Genomic DNA, 23,648 nt, shown 5'->3' on the forward strand with positions numbered 1-23,648 from the left:
GTCCTTCTCTGGCCAACCCCACCCTGATCCCTACCCCCCAACCCCACCCTCATCCCCTCAACCCCACCCTCACCCCTACCCCCCAACCCCACCCTCATCCCCTCAACCCCACCCTCATCCCTACCCCCCAACCCCACCCTCATCCCCTCAACCCCACCCTCACCCCTACCCCCCAACCCCACCCTCATCCCTACCCCCCAACCCCACCCTCACCCCTACCCCCCAACCCCACCCTCATCCCTACCCCCCAACCCCACCCTCATCCCTACCCCCCAACCCCACCCTCATCCCTACCCCCCAACCCCACCCTCATCCCTACCCCTCAACCCCACCCTCGTCCCCTACCCCTCAACCCCACCCTCGTCCCCTACCCCTCACCCCCTACCCCTCACCCCCTACCCCTCACCCCACCCTCAGGAAGCAGCAGGAGGCCGGAGCGAGGGCGCGTAGGACCAGAGCTAAAGACCACCCCAACCTCCAATTGGAGAGGGGGGGGGGGGCGCCGGGGGGGGGGGAGGCGAGGAGAGATGGGGGATGAGAATGGGGGTGAGGAGAGGATGGGGGGGGGGGGGGGAGAGGGGGCTGTTCCCCCGCTGCCAACAGAGGACCTGCCCCCCCCCCACACCCCCCCGTCGGCTCAGTGCGGCCTCTCGGCTCCTCGGCCCCAATGACGTCAATTGGAGGAGGAAGGGGGGGGGGGGAATTTAACCCATTGGGGGCCCCATCCAGTTCCCCTCCTCCTCCTGGAGAGTGGGGGGTCAAACAGGGGGTACAACCCCCACCCCTGAAGTCTAGGGTAAGGCTACAGGGGGTGTGGGGGTGTGGGGGGGGGGAGACAGGGCGGAGGGAGGCGGCCCTCACCGTCAGCCACTCAACTCCCATCAGAGATGGCTCTTGGGCTTGACGTCAATTGACAGGGGCTGTGGTGTATATCCTTGCGCCGGGGTGGTGGGGCTTCTTGTTGGGAGGAGGGAGGGAGAGAGGGGGTTGAGGAGGGGAAAAAAAAGTAGATCCTCGGCTCCAAAAAAAATTCCTGCGAAGAGGAATTGTTCCACACACACACACACACACACACTGGAAAGCGAGAGAGGAGGAGGAGGAGGAGGAAAGAGAGTGAGAGAGAAAAAGGAGAGAGAGAGAGAAAAAAGAGAGAGAGAGAGAGAAAAAGGAGAGAAAAAGAAAAGAGTGTGACAGGGAAAAGAGTGTGTGCGTTTGTGTGAGCGAACGAGAGAGGGGGAGAAAGGGAGAGAGAGAGAGAGGAGAGGGAGAGAGAGAAGGGAGAGAGCGATGGGTCGGTGAGGTTGAAAGAAAAAAAAATGGGAAAAAAAATGACCTTTTTCATGAAATAAATCTCGGATTATTTTAGGGTTTTTTTTTTGGGGGGGAGGGGGGGTCATTGATTCCTTCTTTCTTTCTTCCTCTCTCTCTCTCTTTCTCTCTCTCTTTCTTTCTTTCTTTCATCCTCTCTCCCTTCCCTCCTCTCTCTCTCACACTCACTCACTCACTCACTCTCTCCTCTCCTCCCTCCCTCTCTCTCTCTCTCTCCTCTCTCCTTCCTCTCTTCCCTCCCACCCACCCGTTTCCTGTATTGGCGGAGGGATGAAAGGGGCCGCTGTTGTGAGAGGAGAGGGGGAGGTCTGTATGTAGGAGTTTCCTAAAAATAGAAACCTTGAATCTCCTTTTTTTTTGGAGGGGGTAACAATTATTCATTTCGCGGCCGATACTGTATCCACTGAGTGGTGAGTAAAAATAGCAACATTTCTTCTGCTTCTCCCCTCCTCCTCCACCTCCTCCTCCTCCACCACCTCCACACTCCCCCCCTCACTCCCCCCTCACTCCCTCCCTCCCCTCCTCTGCTGCCCGAATGAATGTCTCTGTCTCTCGGTTGGTAGAGGAATCCGTGTGGATGTGATGTGATGTATGTGTGTGTCTGTGTGTATATGTGTCTCTGTCTGTGTCTGTGGGGGTGAGGGACACACACACACACACACACACACACAAGGATATTTCTCTTAAACAGACCCCTCTCGGTCGTGACAGCCACTGAGCTGCTTCCTTCTAGTCGACCTGTGTCTCTCTCTCTCTCTCTCTCTCTGTGTATATATATATATTATTTATTATTATTATATAGAGAGAGAGAGAAAAAAGCGTCAATAATTCTTTTAGTGTTTTTTCTCTCTCTTTCCTTCCCCACCACCACCCCCCCCCCTCCCTCCCCCCTGCTCTAGTTATTTTTTTTTTTCGACAAAAATATTACCCAAACAGTGTGTGTGTGTGTGTGTATCTCTCTCTCTCTCTTATCTATAATTTTTTTTTAAAAATAATGTTTATTTCTGCTGCGATGAATCTCTGGGCATAACGTCGTTGCTCTTGTTGTAACCCGGAAATATTCTGGCAATGTTTTATCATTTTTTTTTAATACTCCATTCCTCCTCCTCCTCCTCCTCTTCCACCACCACCACCACCACCACCAGAACCAGCACCTTTTTCTGAAGGATTTTTCTTTCTGATTGAGGAGGAGAGACAGTGAATGGTTGAAAGTATTTTTTTTTTTGGGGGGGGGGGAGGGTGTGTGTTTGTTGTGTGTTGTGTGTGTGTGTGTGTGTATGTGGGGGAGTGGAGAGAGAAAAAAAAATTGACTGGTAAAAGTTCATAGCTGGATTGCCAGTCCCAGGCAGGATTTAGTAGTCGTTTTGGGTAAGTTTGGGGCTGTTTTCCTTTTTTAATCATTTGAAACGTTTTCGTCTTTTTTTGAGTTGTATTTCCATCATGTCTTTTTACAAGAGTCCGCTTGTTTTTTGCGTGTAAAAAAAAAAAAAATGTTTGGGCGAATTTTCAGCACCTTGAGCCGATTACGCTGCCCTTTGACATGATGATTCGTGTAACAGAGAGAATTGGTAAAACACGGAGCGGTTGGGCTGGCCGACTTGTCGCGTGTTCTCCTGGGGGCCGTGAAAATTGCCTCGGTTTGTGAAATGATCTGCTCAGTTTCCAAAACATTACAAACAACGTGTGGAGAGGGGTCGGGCATTGAAATCGGACCGATTCATTCAGCTTCTCTGATAACGTTGACCAGGCTTCCCATTAATGTCGTGTCGTGCTTTTCTTTCTTTATCGTGTGTGGAAAATGTTGTCACGTAGAAGTATTTTGTAGACCTGGAAACAAAGTCTCACATAAGATAATGATTTGAATTGATCGAGAGTAGAATAGGGCGGTTTCCCCCTGTTGTTTTAGTTTACATGCCTGTAATCAAGGATCAAGATAGAAAAATAATCGTTTGTTTTGACAAACAACATTGATAGAGATACTCAGTACTGTTTAACAATATCTAGCCCACGCAGCCTACATTGGAATTAAATCTAGATGCAACAAATCTGGATGTTATAACATATCTTAAAATGTGTTTTGCATTGCACGTACAGTTAACACAACCTCTAGTTTAGAGTCTAGTGTTCAATGTTAAAATTGTTTTCTGGAAGAACTGGGCTGCAGAAGATCTATTCAGGTTTGTGAAGGGTGCTGTCGACAGTACTGTTGGTTGAAATTCAGATTTGTTACTTGTTCCAATTTGTTGCAGTTGCCCATTTGTGTATGGAACACAATTTTGTGAGCTTAAGTTGACAAATTGATCAGAAGTTGTTGGAAAGCTACTTGACAGGCAATCACTTGCGACCCCATTCAATTTCTTCATCTGTGAATGTATCTGGTGAAATGGGATAATGGTGAGAGGAGTCGACTGAATTTTGTGGTGGAATTACAGTACTCTGAAGCTGCAATTGACTATTAATTATGACAGTTTGGTTGTAATTTTTGGGGCTTAGTGGATCTGTTTTCAGTTATTTGAATGGACAGAACATGTTGGATCCTTGTTGCACTTCTGATGTAACTTGCTTTACACTGACGTTTTAAAGTTTCTGCCCAAATTTAGCTTTGATTGCATATGTTAACAGTACACATAATTTAATTCAGATGTTAATTAATGTACCATGTGCTATGGACTGCAGAATCCAAACAGTCTTTGAACTCATTATAAAGTAATCCTTAAAAACATTGGAATTGTGAGGTTATTTATTTTATAGTATTAATCAGGTTAGCTCCCCATTCATTGACTGTTTTTCATGAATTATTTACTCAAATTGAACACAAATGTCTTTTTCAGCATTTTGAAGCAATCTGAATTCCAGGATTATATAATTCAATGGAAGTGGCTGGATTGTAAACAGAGTCAATATCCCTTTCCACAATAATGTGCACCTCTATCAAGCAATAAGTCTTCGAGCTATAATAACTTTTGACTAATATGTATTAAAAATTGCCAGACTTTTTAAAAAAAATTGCATTCTGTACAAAATAGTACAAAATAGTACAAAATAATTCTTTGGGATTTTTCAAAATCTAGTAAAAATAATATGCACTCCTTGAATAGCAATGAAATCATCCCTCGATGAAAACTCTTACGAGTGCTCAAGTTCTTAAAAACAAAATTCTTGCAGATGTTGTGACTTCAGTGGACTGGTGTATTATGAACACTTGTTAGTAGGTAAACTAAAGTTCCAAGCATTCCACATGGCCAGCATGTGAGCAATGGACATTAATCGTGTAAATCAGGCACTATATCAACTGCAAGGTGTATATTATTTATGATAAGTCTCAACCTCTTAGGAAATCATGTTTGAGTACAGTTTGGTATATGTTTTTATCTGTGCATCAACACATCTGTGAGCTTTCAATGTGCTCTAGTGCACTAGAGTAGATACCGAATTTAAAACCCAAAAGTCAAATAATTGGGAGTTTTAATTTGATAAAATATTTCTCGAAAGAAATACAAAGTGTGCCTGCGAATGAGTTTTTTTAAAAAAAGGCATGACATTGATTTTTAAAAAAAATACATTTAGTGTTACTGGACAATTTTTCAGAAATATTGGGACAACTTTGATGAATTGCTGTTTATCCATTGTCCAGGAAAATTCAGTTATTTTGCACAAACTAGACATCTCAAAACACTTCACAGGATTGTCACTGTATATAATAATGTGTGAAGTTTGTAGCTTTTAATTCCTGTCAGGCGTCTAACTCTTCTCTATCCCAAAACGGTCCCACCTTTTAATTTTGTTTTGTAAAGGAAGAGATATTTAAATCCCTTGTTTCCTACTCTGCAATTGTAATTTCTGCTCAAAGGCAGCTGGAAATCAGCAGGAGATCAGTTCAAACAGAAGTATTTACTGTGTGTGTTGTTTACAGTTTCTCTTACAGGAGTTTCATAAATAAGTTAACAACTTAACATGAACATTTCACAGTATATTTTGCAGATTAGAACAATTGACTGTTTTTAATTAAACTTTTGTTCCACACTAGAAAATGTTGATAGGATCAAAGCCTAGCGATGTTAGTGCCGGGAAATGAAGCGCTTTCCCTTTTGGGGCAGTGACTGTATAATACACTCCCCGGTCAGACACAGCAATGATTAGATGCAGAGTAAAGCTCCTCTGCTCTGCCCCCAACAATGTGTTTCCTCTCTAACCTCAAAGAGTACCCACTATTGGCTCGGGGTGACATTTCCTACTTTTCACATTAGCGTTCCTGTGCTTTGAGTGGGACTGCCAATTAATGCTGAATTGAGGATACTTTTGTGTTGTGAACGCATCTATGCTGAGAACTTGCCTCAGAACTGCTCAACGCCATTTTATAATAGTAAATATTCCTTTTGTTGGATATTGCACCTTATCGTGTCGCGATGTCTCGAAATGTTTCACAAAACTTTTACTGCGAAGTGAGTGTAGTGATTGCATATTTGTGGGGGACACAGTAGTCATTTTGCACACAGCCAAAAAGTTAATGACCAATTTTACCTGGAGGATTGTTCTTACAGCAATGTTTTGGAGAAATATATCAATTCTATCAAAAGGTAGTACAAAACTTTGCTGTCTGGATACTCAGCCACACCAAACTCCACAGACCATCCTCGTCAAGCTCTCTGATCCCATTGGGGCAAATTCAAGACCTCCACCTTTACCTATAAATCCCTTCCAGCCTTAGCACCATCTTCATCTCTGTGATATTCTCCAGCCCAATAAACTGCTTGCCCCCTCTGCTTTGTTAACTCAGTCTTAATGCACTCCCACACCCCCTACGCACACACACCATGCTGCCATAAATGGCTGAGCCTTAGAATCTATGCTGCCATCCCTCCACCTCCCCTTCTCTCTCGAGTCCTCTGTCTTTTAAATTCTACCTTAAAACATACGTCACTGACTGTGCTATGGTCACCGCCCTCCTCCCCGTCCTCCCTTGTTCACCATCTGAAACCTGCCTATAAAGTGCTCCGAGCTATTATCCTACAAGAAGAGCATTATATCAATGCAGTTTGCTTTTGTTTTTGATGGTGAATATATGCAATAATAATGTTTGTCTATAGATATAGTGTTGACCTCTGCATTTTAAGTGTACAGTTTTATTACTTCAAGGGTTCCCAGTTCCACTTGTCAGAGGTCTGGGACTAGATTGTTCAATACATGGATTGATTCAATGAATGACCTGCAAGCCTGTCAGAATAATACCGATTTCTTTGATTTCCAGTCAGTTAAAATCGCATGATAACTAGAACGTAAGCTTATGAGGAAACGTGTGCAATGTATTAGAGTTTGGCCATTACTGGTAGGCCCTGGTTCAAGCCAGGACCTTTCCTGTTTGCTGTTATGTATAGATATCTTGGAGAGACAGAAGTCATTGACCTCGGAGGAAAGTTAAAACAAAGGAGAGCTATCTTGACTGGATTCAGACTAATTCTTGGGCATATGGTGCATTCTCTATGACTGTATCCATCTGAATCCATCAAACAAGCTGTTGAGGGTACAGGCTTCCAAACACTAGCCACCCACTTGCACACTTCTGCTATGGTGGCCTTCTTTAATTTGCCACCTGTGGTGATACAATGCAGGCTTTCAGACATCCAAGGTTCTTTCAGGCTCCCGGCAGTAACTCTGAATTTAACAGTTGCAGCTAACAGCTGAAGAAATTTGGTCAGGCTTCCAGGTAAACAGCTAGTGTTGCTCTTGATTTGCCATAGAATATGTTTTAACACTCCAACTCGCAGGCCTGCATTGAATTCAGGGCCAAGAGAGCTTTGGATTTAAATATGCAACAAGTTCAGATCATCTTAACTCACTGCAGTATCAAGTTGCCTGTTCTACAACCCATTTGAGTTGTGTGTACATTGATGGCAAAGATGATTCTGTTCTAGGAATTATTTTCAATTCATTTGCTTTAATCTTTGCGGCTAGTTAATCCAGAGTCTTCCTCGCCATGATCCGTGGTTCTGGCCTTTGATGCTTCAAGGTTTCCAAGAACCTCTTCTAGGTTTTAAATTTTTTTGTATACTGACACATTTCATGTTCCTTTTGGATTAAGTTCTGGAAAGGTAGCCTTCTGATGATTGACTGGCGTTACTTCTACAAATTCTGTAGAATTGTGTGAGCGTGGCCTAGTCCTCTTCATAACTTTAAACACGTAGCTTGAGCTGGCTCTTGAGTTCCATTTCTGTGGCACACTTGTGGTTTCCAGTTGAGTTTTGTTGCTCTTCACGCCAATCTTGTTATCAGCAGCCGCTTCCAGCTGTTTCTTTTGCAATTTAGCCCACTTGCCTTTTGATATATGGTAAACTTTGTTTGCTGAATGATTTTGTCTTTTCCTTTGCCGGTCTTGGATACAGACTCATTCACATTAAACTCAAGTACTACTCGATTTCCTTTCTCCTTATCGGTCTGCCTCAACTTTCAAAAGCAACTAAGTAGCTCCTTCTCTGGACTAAATAAGTCAACGGCATTTTATTCACAATGGCTCCATTTCAGCAAAGTTGATTTGTGTAATATGTTTTCACACTTTATTGCGGAGAAAACGTTATTATGTTCTAATAGGACACAGTAAATTTCATGGGAATGGGGTGTATGTTGCATTCAAACTCATTTAAAGGATGAATTAAGGATTTTGTCTTTTACTATTTGGTGCTGAGTTCGAGCCATTTCTCAATGCAGTGAGGAATTAATAATAAGTAGGAAAAAAACCGTGCAGGCTGCCCCCAGTTACAATGTTGCTAAAGGCTTAATGGAAAGAAAAAATAAGAAACAAATGTATTTGTTTGTATTACAATATTAAGAACAAGGCTACATTTAACTCCATATAAGTTTAACTCCAATGTAATATTTTTTTCAAAGTAGCAATTTAAGTATTTTAAGTTGTATCCTGAAGCTTTAAGTGCTAAATACCATCATATCATATAATCATCCTTTAAAATTACGCCCACCCCCACCCGTATAATAGGAGTAATGGAGATTTTTTTAAGCTCATTTTCTGTCGATCTGTCAGAAGTGCCATGGTTGCATTTACAACAGGCGAGGAAAGAAAAAATGACTGTACTTCAGTAAGTTGTGATATTGTGATTATGGAATTTCCTTGCAACATGCAGTTAAATAAAAAAATCCAAAGCACTGTTGCATGAGTCATATATTACAGTAGTGTGATATCAATGAAGTTTCAGTCGTTTGTTAAGTCGTAGATAACTGCAGTCTGGAAATGCAGCTTGCTCAACTTTGCCATTGATTTTCGTACAGTGGCAAGTACTTGTTTAGTTGGAATTATTCCATAATAAATAGTCCACAACAACAGGAATGCATTTTCATGATCAAGGAGATATTTGTAATATTCTTGGAATCCCTTAGCATGTACTGTCCTACCTTTTAATACAGTTATTCCTGTTTGTTGTCCACCCAATAGAATACAAAAAGTACAATACAAAATTACATTTGTCTAGTGTCTTTCACGTCAGGAGGACGTCCCAATAGGTCGCAATTTAACCTGACAATATAATAAGTATATATAACTCTGTTCTGTTGAGTTAAGTTAGATTAATTTCAAAATTAAGCTATTTTAGATCTAACAAAAAATATATATTTAAAATGCTTTAATGAATTGGATTTGAAAGTATTATTTTCCATTTGCTCCCTCAACTTTTTTTTATCCCAATACATTGTATGATAATGCAAGATAAAATAAAAAAACTTAACTGAAGACAGCCAGTTCCAATTAAGACATTATTGCTGGCGGGGGAGAGTTAGTACATTGAGGCACCCTCCTGACATGAAAGGTTCTATACAAATGTAATTTGTATTATTTTGCACAGGAGAATGCATAGGAGTGTGTCAAAAGAAATAGCATTCCTGAGGATCAGCTGATATTAAACTGATTTGTGACGCAATTTGATCCCTTAAATCTACTAAAACCTTCTAACATGCTCTCAGCCATCTTATTATTTGCATAGTGCAAAGTAAAGTTAGTTTTAAAAACTGTTTGAATTCGATTTTTTCCCCCCAAACGTGATGGCATATTAAGCCGGCATACAGATCTTTAATCTTTTGTTTAAATTTGTTTGATTGAGCTGGTTCTTTGAATACAATTTTGACTAAGAATGTCATTTTAGGAAAAGAGCCACTTTTTGGTTGCAGAGCTTGCACGTTATGTAATCTACAGGTCAAAAGAGCAAAATTATGATAACATTTTTTTAAAAAAATGTTCCCGTCACAAGCATGCGAATCTGACAAGTCAGTAAAATGTATAATTTCCAACAAAGCTGTTTTCTTGGAAGATTTATAATTTTTTAAATCAGTGACTAATACAAGCAGAATTTCCATATTGTGGTGAAAGTAATTTAGGTACAATATGTACTGAGAATTAATGTTGCAACAAGGCATTTCTAGTAGTGCCAGAGAATGTGTAGAAAATATTCAGAGTTTAGATTCGTGCTGTTGGCATTATTTTCAGACGAATACTATAGTTTATTTGATATTGCTCATCTGCTGCTTACAGTCATGGTGAACTCAAATTATTTGGTGCAGTCAATTACACTGGTACATTGATTTGCTGTAGTAATTCTATACTGTAGATGAGACTCTTGACTGAGATTTTGTTTCCAACGATTCCAGCACGAGATGCCTAAAGAAGCAGTAGAAGGAAATTTGATGTGTAGAATGTCCTGCATGTACTTGTTTGCCTATGTGACATCCAACTAAAAGCCGAACACCATAATTACTCAAAAACAGAAGTCGCTGAAAACACTCAGCAGGTCAGGCAGCATCTATGGAGAAAGGAAAGTGAGTCAACGATTCGGGTCCATTGCCTGGTCTGCTGAGTGTTCCCAGCGACTTCTGTTTTTGTTTCAGATTTCCAGCATCTGCAGTATTTTGCGTTTTGCACCATAATTACTCATTGTTTTAACAACTTATCTCGTGCCAGAGAAGGCCTGTTATTAGCTGAGGAAATAACACCAGTCCCATAACATGTCCATTTTTTTTAAGCGTGGGTCACTTTCAACATCATCAGCAAGTTTCGTTTTGGTTCCTGTTAATGGCTTCCTTCTGCTTTTTTATTCCATTATTCCATGTGTCCCTCATAAATGCAGTGAAGGTTTCTCCTGATTTATTTTCACAATGGCGGCTCCCTGCAGTTCCTAATGGAGGCTGTGGTATTGGCTGTTCTGAAGCAATGCCTCTTCTTTTCTCCTTTACAGTACTTACAGTACTCTCTCTGCAATCTTTCTTTCTTCCGTGCCACTGATAAATGAACTGTTCAGCCTCTAGTCACAACACGGCCAGATTGCTTGAGCCATCATATCTCCTGTAGCAATGCCTTGTCTGAGTCCCTTGAAACAAGGTTGTCTACTTCCCATCCTACACCAGATCTTAACTTGAGAATTAATTTCAGAACTGGTTGTTCAGAATTCTAGGTTCCTTGTTGTTGCATTTACCTTGTGCCAGTTCACAGGAAATTGATCTTACAAAATGATTTCAATGGTGGACCTTAGCATAAAGGTGCAATCTTGTGAAATTGAATTATTGTGGATTTTTCAGGTCATTGGATTAAGTTCACTTGTGGTCTTAAAACTGGACAAAATATCGATTGGATCACCATTGTATGGTGGGATGTTGTTTCATGAATTCAGTTTCTTTTCCTCCCCATTTTAAATACTGATCTTCTCAAGGTTCTCTGAACTGAAGGTGGGCTCTTATGTTACCAGAAATCAAATTGTCTGTTTATCCATATTTGCAGCTAAATAATTTTGTGGCGGCCATTCAGCCCACCAAGCCTGTATATTTGTTATAGGTGGGAAAACCTAGGAAATGACCTGCATATTTTCGCTGTCTTCTGCTTCCTCTCTATTTAATGGGCCCATTTGGTCCATCACCCTTAGACTGCAGTTTTCATTTTGTGTGTCATTCTAATTTTTGTTCCTAAGGTCTGTTATTGAGGCCCAAAACATTTTTCTTTATTTTCTTTGTGAGCACTTATAAATCCTGAGAAACACAAGTATTTAAGTACTTGACGTTTTGTATGTTCCAAGTTGTGCTCTTCAAATATTTTATTCTGTGGAATTCTGTAAACACTCGTCTGCATTGCTCAAAGCATCACTTTTGTTCTTATTATCACAGTGAATTGTAAATTTGCATGCACCATTCAAATTCCTCATAACAAATATACAAGGAATAATGTTTCATCTTCTAGCTTAGTGGTGTTTTGAGGACAAAAGCCTTTCTGGTTCTCATGGTAGGTCATGACTCCTGCTCTCAAGGAGACCAATGTAATTCATGCTTTTTATTCAAGTGCTTACTGATGAGCCCCGGTTAATGCTCATTAATCACCTCTCTGTTCGATTAAAACTCAGTGATGTCATCCACAGACTTGCGTAGCGCGCACGCCACTAGGATTCTGTAAATGCAAGATTAATTTTATTCTAAAAGATGTGACAGTAATCCTATTAACCCACAGGATTTTTTTCCAATTGGATTTATTGTGCTACAGGGCCTCTTATTTATTTAGCGCGAGGGGATGTTTAAGCTGAAAACATTTTGAGAAACAATGTTCAAAATGTTATTTTGGTTTATAACTAGCTATTTTGTTTGAAAAATGTTTGCATCTTATGTTTTGGGAAGATAAGTTACAATACTAAATCAGGTACAATAATAAAAATGAGTTCCTGGAAACAGCATTTGGTGGATATTTGCCTTTAGGTACATGGAAAGAACAGGAGGAGGCCATTCAGCCCACCAAGCCTGTTTCATCAGTTTATTGGATCTTTTAACCTTAATAATCACTGCCTTTTTTGCCATACTGCAAAGTAATACCTATTTTGCCTCTTTATCTAACAAGTTGTTCAAAGGTCACTCCTGTATATATTTCCCAACTCTGCAGTTTATAACCTTCAAATTAAAATGGAACATGATTATAAGGTGGTGGATTTGAAATAATCTTGCTGTGACTTGCTGAAAACCCTGTTTTATAATTTTTTTTTATCCTGTTGTTTGAGGTTTATTTTCCATAGATTTTCCTGGATATTTGGCGTTTTAACACTTTTTTTCCAACCTTATTTGTCTCTGTTGATCCGAAACTTTTAAGTCGCCTAATGAAGGTAGCAAACGACTCTGAAGTAAGTATAGGTAATACAGGAATCACAGAGTAACCAAAGGGGGTAAAATGCCGCAGTCTACTAATGAGATGAACTGAAAGGCCTCGCCATGTGGGCCTTCACAGACTCTATGACTTTGCTGATGCAGGTGAAATAGAAGAAGACAGCAATGGTTTCTCAGCTGTTCAGCCACTATTGAGCCATCAATATCCCTCCCTTCAGCTGTCACTGCTTTTCAAACTGGAATGAGTTGTCTGCTGGTCTAGAGGCTTTTCATGATTTAGTTAGCCTTCGTGATAGACTCAAAACAGTTGGCAGTAGTGACTCCATCAGAAAGCAGTTGTTCTCCACCTTCCCCCCCCCCCCCCACCCTCATATGACTGAGAATATCTATGAGTGTCCGCATGTAGATCGCCGTCTTTGGGATTTGCTCCTGATTGCACTAATCTAGGTAAACTACTATTTTTGGTGTCAAGTGACTGTTCTAAAAATGTGCGAACCCAGCAAATGATTTGTGTTTGGGATTTTTTTTAATGTCTGTTATTTAGTAACTAAGTTTCAGCTTAGGCTGTGTATTAGCTGTAGAAATGTGCTTTGCTGTTCTGAAACTATTTTGAGGATTCTGGTTCTCCTTTTATTTCCTGCCACATTGTTTCCAGGCAGTGCATGCATTTACTTCAGAAAGTGGTCGTAACTGCTGACCGTAAACTGATTGAAGAAAATCCACTATCATTGTCATCCAGGATTTAGGTATGTCCACTGGTTACAATTTAACTCAAGGTTGAAAAGGCTGTGCCTTCTGTAAACTTGTAGGCTTTGAAAAATGGTGAAAATTACTTTGGTTTCAACTAAGTGCCAGTTGTTAAAACATGACATGACTTAAAAAGTAAAGGAAGTGTTGTGTAAATACAGCAGCATAGCTGAAAAAGAGATTGAAACTTCTGCTCTTGTTATGAAATAATAGTATTGAGCCTTCAGGAGTTTTGTTTTTTTAAAAAAAAACAGTTGTGTTGAACCCTTTCAATGCCTTGAGTTCCACCCAGGCAAGACATACAAAATCTGTTTCCTGAAAGAATTATGCAAGATTCCGTTGATGTGGGTTGAATCATTGTGAAGCGAAGAAGAAAGGAGAGAATAGGGCAAATATCTGGTTGACTTCTATTTGGATTACAGAATTTAAGAGCTTCTCACACACATGGCATTTTTCAGAACAGATAAGTATTGATTGGGCAAAGTCTCTACCTCCTTAACTAAACTTAATGTCAGTTTGTGTGACATAAAGCTATGTTTACAGTTATAACTAATTCATGGTTTTACAAAGAAATCCAATTTATGATTATCCATACATATTTTGAATTATTGATCATTCAGTTAGTTGTTCTTAAACAGGTTTATGAACCAGGACTTGGTCATTTCCTTAAAAAAGGATTTTCAGCTTTATTATTCTGCACAACAGTGACTCAATCCAGCATTTGAGCATTAAAAGCATTAATTATAAGCATTAAAAAATGTGTGCAATTTTACACACTTGTTGTTATAGTTGATTTTCCTAGAAAATAATTACTGCCATTTATAGTAAAATGTTCATAAAGGCAATAGATTCTGATTATATTTATAGCTTCAAAGGATATGCAGATTTAAACATTAATACATTTTGATGTCGCAATATAGTTCAGCTCATACCCTCTTAAAAAATAGTAATAAATAGAGCAGACAGAAATTTAAGTTAACATCCAAGTACTGTACTAATGTAGCAGAAGATTTCATGTGATGATAAATCAAAACATGTGTTACCTTAATCTTCAGAATGCTGCATCCAGATCCAAGTTTTGCCATTGGCTTAATATTGTTCCTTACGATGTTAAAGCAAAGATGGATTTCTGATGCTCTGTTGAATTACACCTTTTCCTATTTTTTGAAAAAAAACTGCTGTATATTTAGGCTTCCCCTCGCCCAACATTTTAGAAATAGAAAATTTCAAAGAACTTTATTGCACAAGGTTGAGAGAAGGACTGAATTATTTGAAAAACGAGAAATCAGCGTGTACGTGATTGTGATGTTGGATTGTTTATCAACAAAATTGTGGTTGCTGCAGTAATTGGCATTGTTACATAGTGGAGGATGAATGTGAAAATCCATCTGCAGCTGAGCAGGCTCCAAAGCAATGATGAATGAGTGACAAGTGTCCTTGTGAGGGAAGTGTGAAGCCAAAGGTATTCCTTCAAGGTCTGTACTGAGATCCTCTCCAAAAGGCTTAAGGGATTTGTGACTCGCTTTGTGATCAATGCTGCAGATAATGTACCTAGACACGCTGAAACTCACCACTCAGGAAACCTCAGGACCTAAAGGTTGAGGAAGACCTCTCCATTTTATATAAGTTGTGTCCAATAAATAATCATGGTGGTGTAGCTGTAAAATATAATTTATTGCCTTCATTGGGCTGCCACAATCTGCAGTCAGATTTTGCCCTTGGCTGCAAATTTCTTAATCTGTCCTCCTGACATTCTACAAGAATTAGGAGGGATTGCAGTGTATTTTTAATTTGTTAAAATTAACAAGACTTCAGTTACTTAAAACCCTTCACAAACACCTCATTGATTAAAACCATTCTTAAGGGCCTGTTTGAGAGCTAATAATAATAATAATAATACTTGCATTTGATACAGTGCCTTATCACGTCGTTGAGACATCTCATAGCACTTCACAGGATATGCTGTAAAGTGAATTGACTGTTTTGTGGGCGAAACCCGGCAGCAGTGTTCCATAAACAGTCGTGGATTGAGTGACCTAATTATTATTATTTTTTTGAAGGGATTATTACCCCCTGAAAGCTTACTCGTTTTCTTGCTTCCTTTTTATTGCGTGCCCTTTCAAGAATAAGCATGTGTTGTGTTCTCACTTCTGAAGAGATGTGGTGTCACATCAATAATTTTTAAAGTGTACTTTTTTAAAAAAAAAGTCAGTGTTTTTCCTCTCTCTCACTCTCGTATCACCTTTAGAAAGTTGATCTGCTGGAAGCTGACTGCCAGCAGAAATGTTGCTTAGTTGAAGCTTCTATCTTAAATGCTTTTGTGTGGTCATTAACCCTGATCTGTGACCTCAGTAAATTAAACGCTTAATTGGATACCATTTGAACCTGCAGGTAATCTTCTTTCACCCAACATTCATTTAAAATAATTGGCACGGAGGAAGCTTTCCATTTGTGGATACATGTTTGCCTAATGGTTTAACCGAGGGAAATTCATTACCTCTTTTTGCCACATTAAAAGTGCCCAAATGCTTATTTCCAGCAAAGTATTAACATCTAAAAGATGCAGAAGTACAGTAATAAAGTAGCATAAGTCAGAAGTACAGTTTCACCCACAAAATACTCAACCCACTTTACAGAATATCCTGTGAAGCGTTTTGAGACGTCTCATAGTTGTGTCAAGTGCAACGATTATTATATTATTATTATAATAGTATAAAAGAGGTTCATATCAGAGTACATTTGTGAGGTGCCTATCTTTTCAGGCTATTATTATTTGCAGTGACATTTGTGTTTTGTTTCTGCATTTTGAACATGATACATACATCCTTCTGTGTCCGCAGTTTTTTGGGGGATTTTTTTTGTAAAATGACGATTTGAATTTTACATTGGTTTACCCCATTTAGCAATTGAATGAGAAGAGAAAAGCAGTGCAGTTAATTACCTATTTCAGGCAGCATGAGATTCACTGGCATTCTGCCCATGATAAACCTACCCGAGCAGTGTGATTCAAGTCAGCAGTATAAATGCAATGAGGACCTGATGCCCCAATTTCTTTCCAAGGCCATCTGTTGGAAAGTCTGGGAACTTTATTCTCAGTGATATTAAAGGACTGAACAGAGAACCATGGAAGTGTACAGCACAGAATAAAGGCCATTTGGCCCATTGTATCTGTGCAGGCTCTTTGAAAGAACAATCTATTCAGTCCCATTTATCTGCTTTTCCCCCATACCATTGCAAATGACTCCTTTTTAGTTGTATTCCCTTTTAAAAACGATGTATTCTGCCATGATGAAGACTCAGCCCCCCCAGCCAGCTATTGTGATCCTAACAAATCTTCTCTGAGACCAAATCATCAATAATCTTAAAAACATAATTTAGGTGTGATCTGTCAGCCCCAAGGTGTGCTTAAATCGAACCCCAAATTGGGCATTTGTTTCACATTTTGATTCCCAATCGTGTGAAGAAAGCAGAAATCCATTGGTATCGTCGGGAGTAAAGCAGCTTGGCTTCCTGCAGTGGAAATACAGCATGAAAATACTGTAGCAAAAGCCCCAAAATGGTTTTATTCATGTATCCTTCTGAAAAATGTATCCTGTATCTAATCTAAAACACAAGAGGTGGAAATTTAACATTTTCAATATTAACTACTGTATAAAGTGCTTGATCTTCCAGACCAGCTGACAGGTACTATGGAAATCTGAGGTTTTGTGTGAGGTTCTGTCATTCAATCTCCTCTCTGCATAGCATCTTCATCCAACTCCCCTTATTTATCCTCATTTACCTTACAGCTAATGAGCAGTAGAAATTGTTGGCAGTTGAGGCAAAGCAACAGAATAAATGTTATGAACGTAGAATTTGAAATGCAGAGTAAATGGCAGCCTGGCAGGTTGACACTCACCTCACTTCCAGCACTTGAGAGCCACGGATTTTTAAACTAACATGACCGCTGATTATTCAAAAAAAATCACATTATTTAAAAAAAACTGTTCTATCTTCTGACTTTCCCCGCTCATTAAAATTTACACTGGAATGACTTAGTAATAACAATAAAGTTATTTATTCCTCCTACTGGACTATTGTGCTTTTTTTTTAAAAAAAAAGTCCACTTGTAGCTCTGCGTAGACCTGCTAGATTGATTTTCAAGCTTTGCCAGAGAGATACTAGACTGGAATCAACTCGAGGCTCCACAAGTGTGCACCTTGGCATCCATTTTACACCTGGCATTGCTCAAGAGATAATGATTTTAAAATCTGGTAATGCTGATAATAAACTTTGATATCTAGATGGTACCAAATGTGTAAAGTTGTTTTTGTTTTTTTACTAACCAATCAAGGATTAAAAAAAACCTTCCCATATACAGTAATTCTTTGCTGGAAGAGCTAAAAGCTAACAGGCAGTGAGTGTCAGCCTTTCTGATGAATTTGACCCTGAAATGGCAGATCCCTCTTTGGAGTTTCAAGAAGACAAGATTAATGAACACGTTTCTTCTATCCAGATGCGAAAGTTTGTAAATGGAAGAGAATATAATCTTTTTTTAAGCAGTATTTAAAATCTGAAATAAACTAGCCTTTTTTAGTTACTGTTTTCTTTATTTTAAAAAAATTAAGTTACTAAGATGGGAAATGTTCATTCTGTGTTTCACTGTGTGCTGGTTATATATTGTGAAATTGTAACTTGTGGTTCTTCTAAGTTATATTTCTGGTGCAACAGAAAAAGTGAACTTTCTGATTTATACTTCTCTATTTGACTTAATATCACTTTTCTTGAATATTTAATGAATGTGTGGGAAAGCAAAATAAATTCCCTTTCTACTACAAAATGACGTAAGTGTTTGAAAAGTAGTCATTTAAAAACCTTATGGTTTCACTAAAGTTCCATTGTTCAGACAATAGCAGCCAGGGCAGTTAGTTTTTTTTTAAGCTTTATTTGTATAGCATGGTTGGACCCTCCTCTATAAAATGAATTCATGACTGGATGGTCTTACTGGGCTTGCAGGACTTGATAATATTCTGTGCAACACAAAAAAAGTTTGTTTTCAGTCTGGAAAACTATTTCCCAATACCTTACTGCGCTTGTTTATTTCTATCCAATAAGTCAGGGGTGTGTTTATATGATCGCAAAGAGACGATAAGGAAGTAATATTACGATGAAACATAAACAGCGTGGCTTTAGGAATCAACCTGTCCATTTGTGCATTCGTCTACAAAAATACACAGTGAATGCACTTTACAGTAAATCCTGTGAAGCGCTTTAAGACATCCTCCTGATGTGAGAGGCACTATCTGAAATGCACTTATTATTATTTTTCTCATTCTTGAATTGCTGCCCACTCAGTATTAGCTTTATAAGTTGGCAATGGCATTAATCTGAGTCCTTGTCACAGTATTTGATATATATTAGTGGAGATGACAAACGTTTAAAGATGTTCAAGAATGTTTGCAGGGAAGTTGCACCTTTTGGTTTTACAACCAGTGTATGTTTTCCATTCTGACAACCCTGCGATGGGACTGTCTTATTGCCTAAACAGTGATTATTATTATTATTATTGCCTCACCCCTCACGCTGCTGAAACACTGGTCCACACCTTTATCACCTCAAGGCTGGACTATGGGAACTCTCTCCTCGTCGGCCGTCCCGCCACCTCCCTCCACAAGCTGCAGGTCATTCAGAACTCTGCAGCTCGTGTACTGTCCCGCACCAGGCTTCGGGACCACATCACTCCCACCCTCGCCCTCGCTCGCCTCCATTGGCTCCCCATCCACCAGAGGATCGAATTCAAGATCCTCATCCTCACCTACAAGGCCATTCACGGCCTCGCTCCCTCCTACCTCTCCGACCTACTATCCCCCTACTTACCTGCCCGTACCCTCTGTTCCTCTGGCTCCGGTCTGCTCCACATCCCCCGCCCCAACCGCCCTACCATCGGTGGCCGGGCCTTCAGCCTCTCAGCCCCGAGGCTCTGGAACTCCATCCCCCAGTGCCTTCGCCTTGCTTCCTCCCTTTCCTCCTTCAAGGCCGGTCTCAAGACCTTTCTCTTCAACCGTGCCTTCACCTCCCCTCTCGACTCTCTTACCCCCTCCTCGCTCCCTCCCTTCCCTCCCCTCACCCTGACCATTTCCCCCCTGCTCGGGTCCCAACCCAACTGTCCAGCGCCTTGGGACATACTCCCGACGTGAAAGGCGCTCTATAAATGCAATCTTGTTGTTGTTGTTGATGAGGCCAGATTGAGTGGGGTTGCAGTTGCAATCCAGGGCCTAGGCTTTGTTTTTTGGGTGCAAGTTCCTCATTTTATAGGAAATGAAAAAAAAACTGCAGAATATCTGTATCAGTCCAAGTAGCTGGGTTTAGTTTTGGGCAGAACCCTCCACCTGAACACGACCTTGGTTCAGAGCTGCCAGGAAGGGTCATTGTGCTGCAAACACATACAAAGATAATGTTATTTCAGATGCTGGTTTGCCTCGCTGCAGATTCCCAATGTTTCAATTTTTAATTTTCTCATTTTGCTGATTAGAAACCAAATGTAAATCTGTAGCCACAGAAATGCTCAGACAAGTGCAAACTGCTGGTTTTCTTTAGGTTTTCTCCAATGCAACCTGGGAATAGTAGTTATAATAATAACAATCCTTGCATTTGATACAATGCCTTATCACATCTTCGAGACATCTCAAAGCACTTCACAGAATATACTGTAATAAGGATTAAAAAGACAAAGAAGGATATTTTTTCTATTAGTGCAAAAGCAAATTCTTCTTAGGAGTTTACATGGATCACAATATATGAAATACAGTATGTGTTTTCAAGTAAATGAGCTGCATTCAATTTGACTATCGTCTATCTCCCCATCATGGACCCCAACACCTTTCAGATGGAACGTTGTTGACTTGTAACTTCCACAAGGTTGAGGCTGAGATCCGTTCTGTTATTTTTTTCTCTCTCTCTTCCTTTCCTACTCTCAGCAAGCTTGTGACATTCTTACGAATGGTTGTATGCTGAGAACAGATCGTGCGTTTGTGTAAGTAAGCGTAAGCATCTTTTTGATGTTTTGAAGTGAAAAGGTTTTGACTATGACCATGGCAAAAACCACAATGAGATTTTAAATGAAAGTATGTGGGAGGGTGCCGAGAACAAGGGCAATATTGATGTTGGCTACTCATAGCTGATGAAAATGTGGGTCAATCGTGAAAGTAATGAGGGGGACAAGCAGTCTTATTCGACTGGAATTTTGGGGTTTCCTCATTAATCTGAAATGAAATGTTGTTACAATAAAGAGAAGATTTGTAAAAGGAAATGGGGCACGTAAGGGGGAGCGAAGAGTAAGAAATGGAAAGCAATTGCTGTAAATAACTACCCTTTAGTAGCCAAGTGGAGCTTAATGTTTGAATGTTGGATTCAAAGCTGGTAGACTTGATTTGAAAAATATTTTTGTTGTGAGGTTAAACATGTTGCAGAGATAATCTTCACATCTATTGGTTGGATTGCAGCCGACTAATTGCTGTCCACTTTGAAAATGTTAGGCACTCTACGTTGTGAGCAGCTAATTTACTTTTCCGTATTTTCTCTTTGCGCCAACTTCGTGCTTGTACCCAAATGAGGATTAGACTGAAGTGAATCAGAGGCTTTGGCGTGCCTAACTGTGTGTGAACATAAATGTTGAACCTTTCGTTTTATGGCTGTGTGTACGAGGCGTTCAGTGTTTTAGTGTGCCATTGACTATAAAGGCAGAATTTAGGTTGTGTATAAAATCATTGGCACGTCCTTCCGATTGAAAGTCTTAATAAGTATCCAGGTCAGCTTTTCATTTAAATTTTTGATTAACCCATAAAATGCTACGTTTGTTGCTGTTGCATATTCTCACCATTCAGACACTGTGCAATTTTTTTTGAGGGTGTTGTTGTCCCTTGAAATAATGACTGAAAGGTTTGCTGATAGTAAGAGCAGGGAGTAAAATATTCCAATTCTACCAACATTTTGGAGCATTTAGTTATAAACTGCACAGAAACCTAGATATGAGCTGAGCAAGGTGACTTTAATTTCATAGCCCTGGGGTGACTTGTGATCAGTGTACCACAAGCAGCCCTTTCAATAGAAACAAAAAGCAACATTAATTATTTTCAAACAATCTTTACCTTTCTGGTTGCTTATATCTATGGTAATGTTAGATTATAATGTGCTGCATAAACTCAATGTTATTCCAAGTTGTGTATAATGTTTGGAAGAGGACAGGTAGGTTTCTTGTGGGTATGGGGTCAAAATGCTGCCAACGGCAAAATGTACATAATGTGGTGAAATTTTTTGATGCTTGGTAATGTTTCAACAACAACAACAACAAGATTCCATTTATAGAGCGCCTTTCACGTCGGGAGGACGTCCCAAGGCGCTGGACAGTTGGGTCAGGACCCGAGCAGGGGGGAAATGGTCAGGGTGAGGGGAGGGAAGGGAGGGAGCGAGGAGGAGGTAGAGAGTCGAGAGGGGAGCTGAAGGCACGGTCAAAGAGAAAGGTCTTGAGACCGGCCTTGAAGGAGGAAAGGGAGGAAGCGGCGAAGGCACTCGGGGATAGAGTTCCAGAGCCTGGGGGCTGAGAGGCTGAAGGCCCGGCCACCGATGGTAGGGCGGTTAGGGTGGGTGATGTGGAGCAGACCGGAGCCAGAGGAACGGAGGGTACGGGCAGGTAGGTAGGGAGATAGTAAGTCGGAGAGGTAGGAGAGAGCGAGGCCGTGAATGGCCTTGTAGGTGAGGATGAGGATCTTGAATTCGAGTCGACATTATGCTTGTGAAGTGAAATAAAATTGCATTTAGCCACTGAAGGATTTAACCATTTAAGGAATGATAATAATCCTTGCATTTAGTGTAGCACTTTATCACGTTGAAATGTCTCAAAGAACTTCAGTTTTGTGTAAAGTGGATCCGGTTTGCGCACAGCAATATCCCACGGACAACAGTGAAGTGAATGACCATTTTGGTTTTCTCCCTCGGGGATTGGTGGTCAGGACATTGGAAAAGGAAAACTCATTTTGAATCGTGCCATAAAATCTTTAAACATCTACCCGAACAGAGAGACGGAACCTAGATTTGGGGGCCCCTCCAACAATGCAGTGCTCACCCAACACTGAAAAGAGGCAGCTGAATGCTCGGTTAATTCTGTTTCTTAGCTGTTCACCATATTCCTTTATCCTTTATTTATCCAGAAATGTTGTTTGCTTTTTAAACTCATTTTTTACTGTCTGCATGAATGGCCTTTCTCTAGTATGGAAATGATCAAAAGAACACATGATGGTGGACTCAATTAAGGAGGTCCAAGGTCTCTGTCAATTTTATTTTCCTCCTCCCTCCCGTCTCTTCCTGATACTTTATAGGCAACTTAACTGCTTTCAGATCCCTGTAAATGCAGCCCTGATACGTGGCAAGGAAGTAGCTGTTTTGTAGGTTATTTATCCTCCACCTGAACCTGTGATTAGATGTCCAGTATCAGTAAGTACAAGAACTTAACATGATTGGGATCAAACTCGGTTTCCTATTGCTGTGACATACCAATGTTGTGTGCCAACAGGGTGGTCCACCCTTGGCCTGATGTCTGCTGTCTGCAGTTGTTGGATAATGTTATATGTAATTTAATAGATTTTCGGGTGAAACAAATTGATTGTGTCTGAATGCTGAAATAAATGAAATGAACACTTGGATGAGAGATTGCACAATCTATAGCCTGGGTTATTAAGCTAGTCAAAATAAAATTGCAGACAAATTGCATGCTGCTGGACCAATGTGAGATCCCCAGCTTTGTAATGATATTTGTTTTGGTGTATGAATTGTGTATGTTTATGGATCTTGTACAATATGTATGATGGCTTAGTGATATAATAACATTGCGTTGAAGCACACGCCCATGCTTGCGTGGTAGTGAGACTGATCTCGTTAGTGTTCAGCTGATAATGCGGAGGGAGTTGATGGGGGAGGGATAAAGTGGAGAGATGAACATTTGAGAAAACCTACACCTGCTGACTCAGAGGGCCATGATGACAGAACTGTGGAAGAATCTGCAGATGGTAAAGGCTCGTGCCTACAAATTTATTTCTGTGGTGACATGGCTCAGAAGGGGAAGAAGTACATCAGACGAGCAATACTGAATGCTTATTTAAAAATAAAGTCCAAGTGTGTTTCAATGCAAAAATAGCGCTTTGATTGTCAGTTATTCTAAGAAGCTGAGTAATAAGAGGCATATTTTTAGTCTAAAGGCAATTATAAATACCCAGCTTCGCCCAACGTGAAGGCTGTCACTTTAATAGCTATACTGTTTACAATAATAACAATTTGTTTTGTTGATGATGAACATCAATGAAACTCTATAGCTGTACGTGATGTTAAAAGATGAGCATTCAAATAATTGTGAGAAGTTAGGTTTTCAATTATGTTAATTTTTCCAGATGATTATAATGCAGCATATAATTTTT

At 40.1% G+C, this 23,648-nt stretch overlaps 1 protein-coding gene across 13 annotated transcripts in view; it reads left to right on the top strand.

Moving 5' to 3' along the window:
* Positions 1 to 23,648, top strand: part of mef2aa (myocyte enhancer factor 2aa) — a 93,190-nt gene that overhangs the window by 11,465 nt on the left and 58,077 nt on the right. For 7 of the 13 annotated variants that reach the window (XM_042344014.1, XM_042344008.1, XM_042344011.1 and 4 more), the window contains exon 1: positions 1,576 to 1,739. The exons of 1 other annotated variant lie outside the window; for it this stretch is intronic. The gene's annotated coding sequence lies outside the window, so the exon portion shown is untranslated. 13 annotated transcript variants of the gene reach the window in all.

The sequence above is a fragment of the Callorhinchus milii genome, unplaced genomic scaffold (assembly GCF_018977255.1).
Source record: "Callorhinchus milii isolate IMCB2004 unplaced genomic scaffold, IMCB_Cmil_1.0 Scaffold26, whole genome shotgun sequence".
NCBI classification, from domain to species: Eukaryota; Metazoa; Chordata; class Chondrichthyes; order Chimaeriformes; family Callorhinchidae; genus Callorhinchus; species Callorhinchus milii.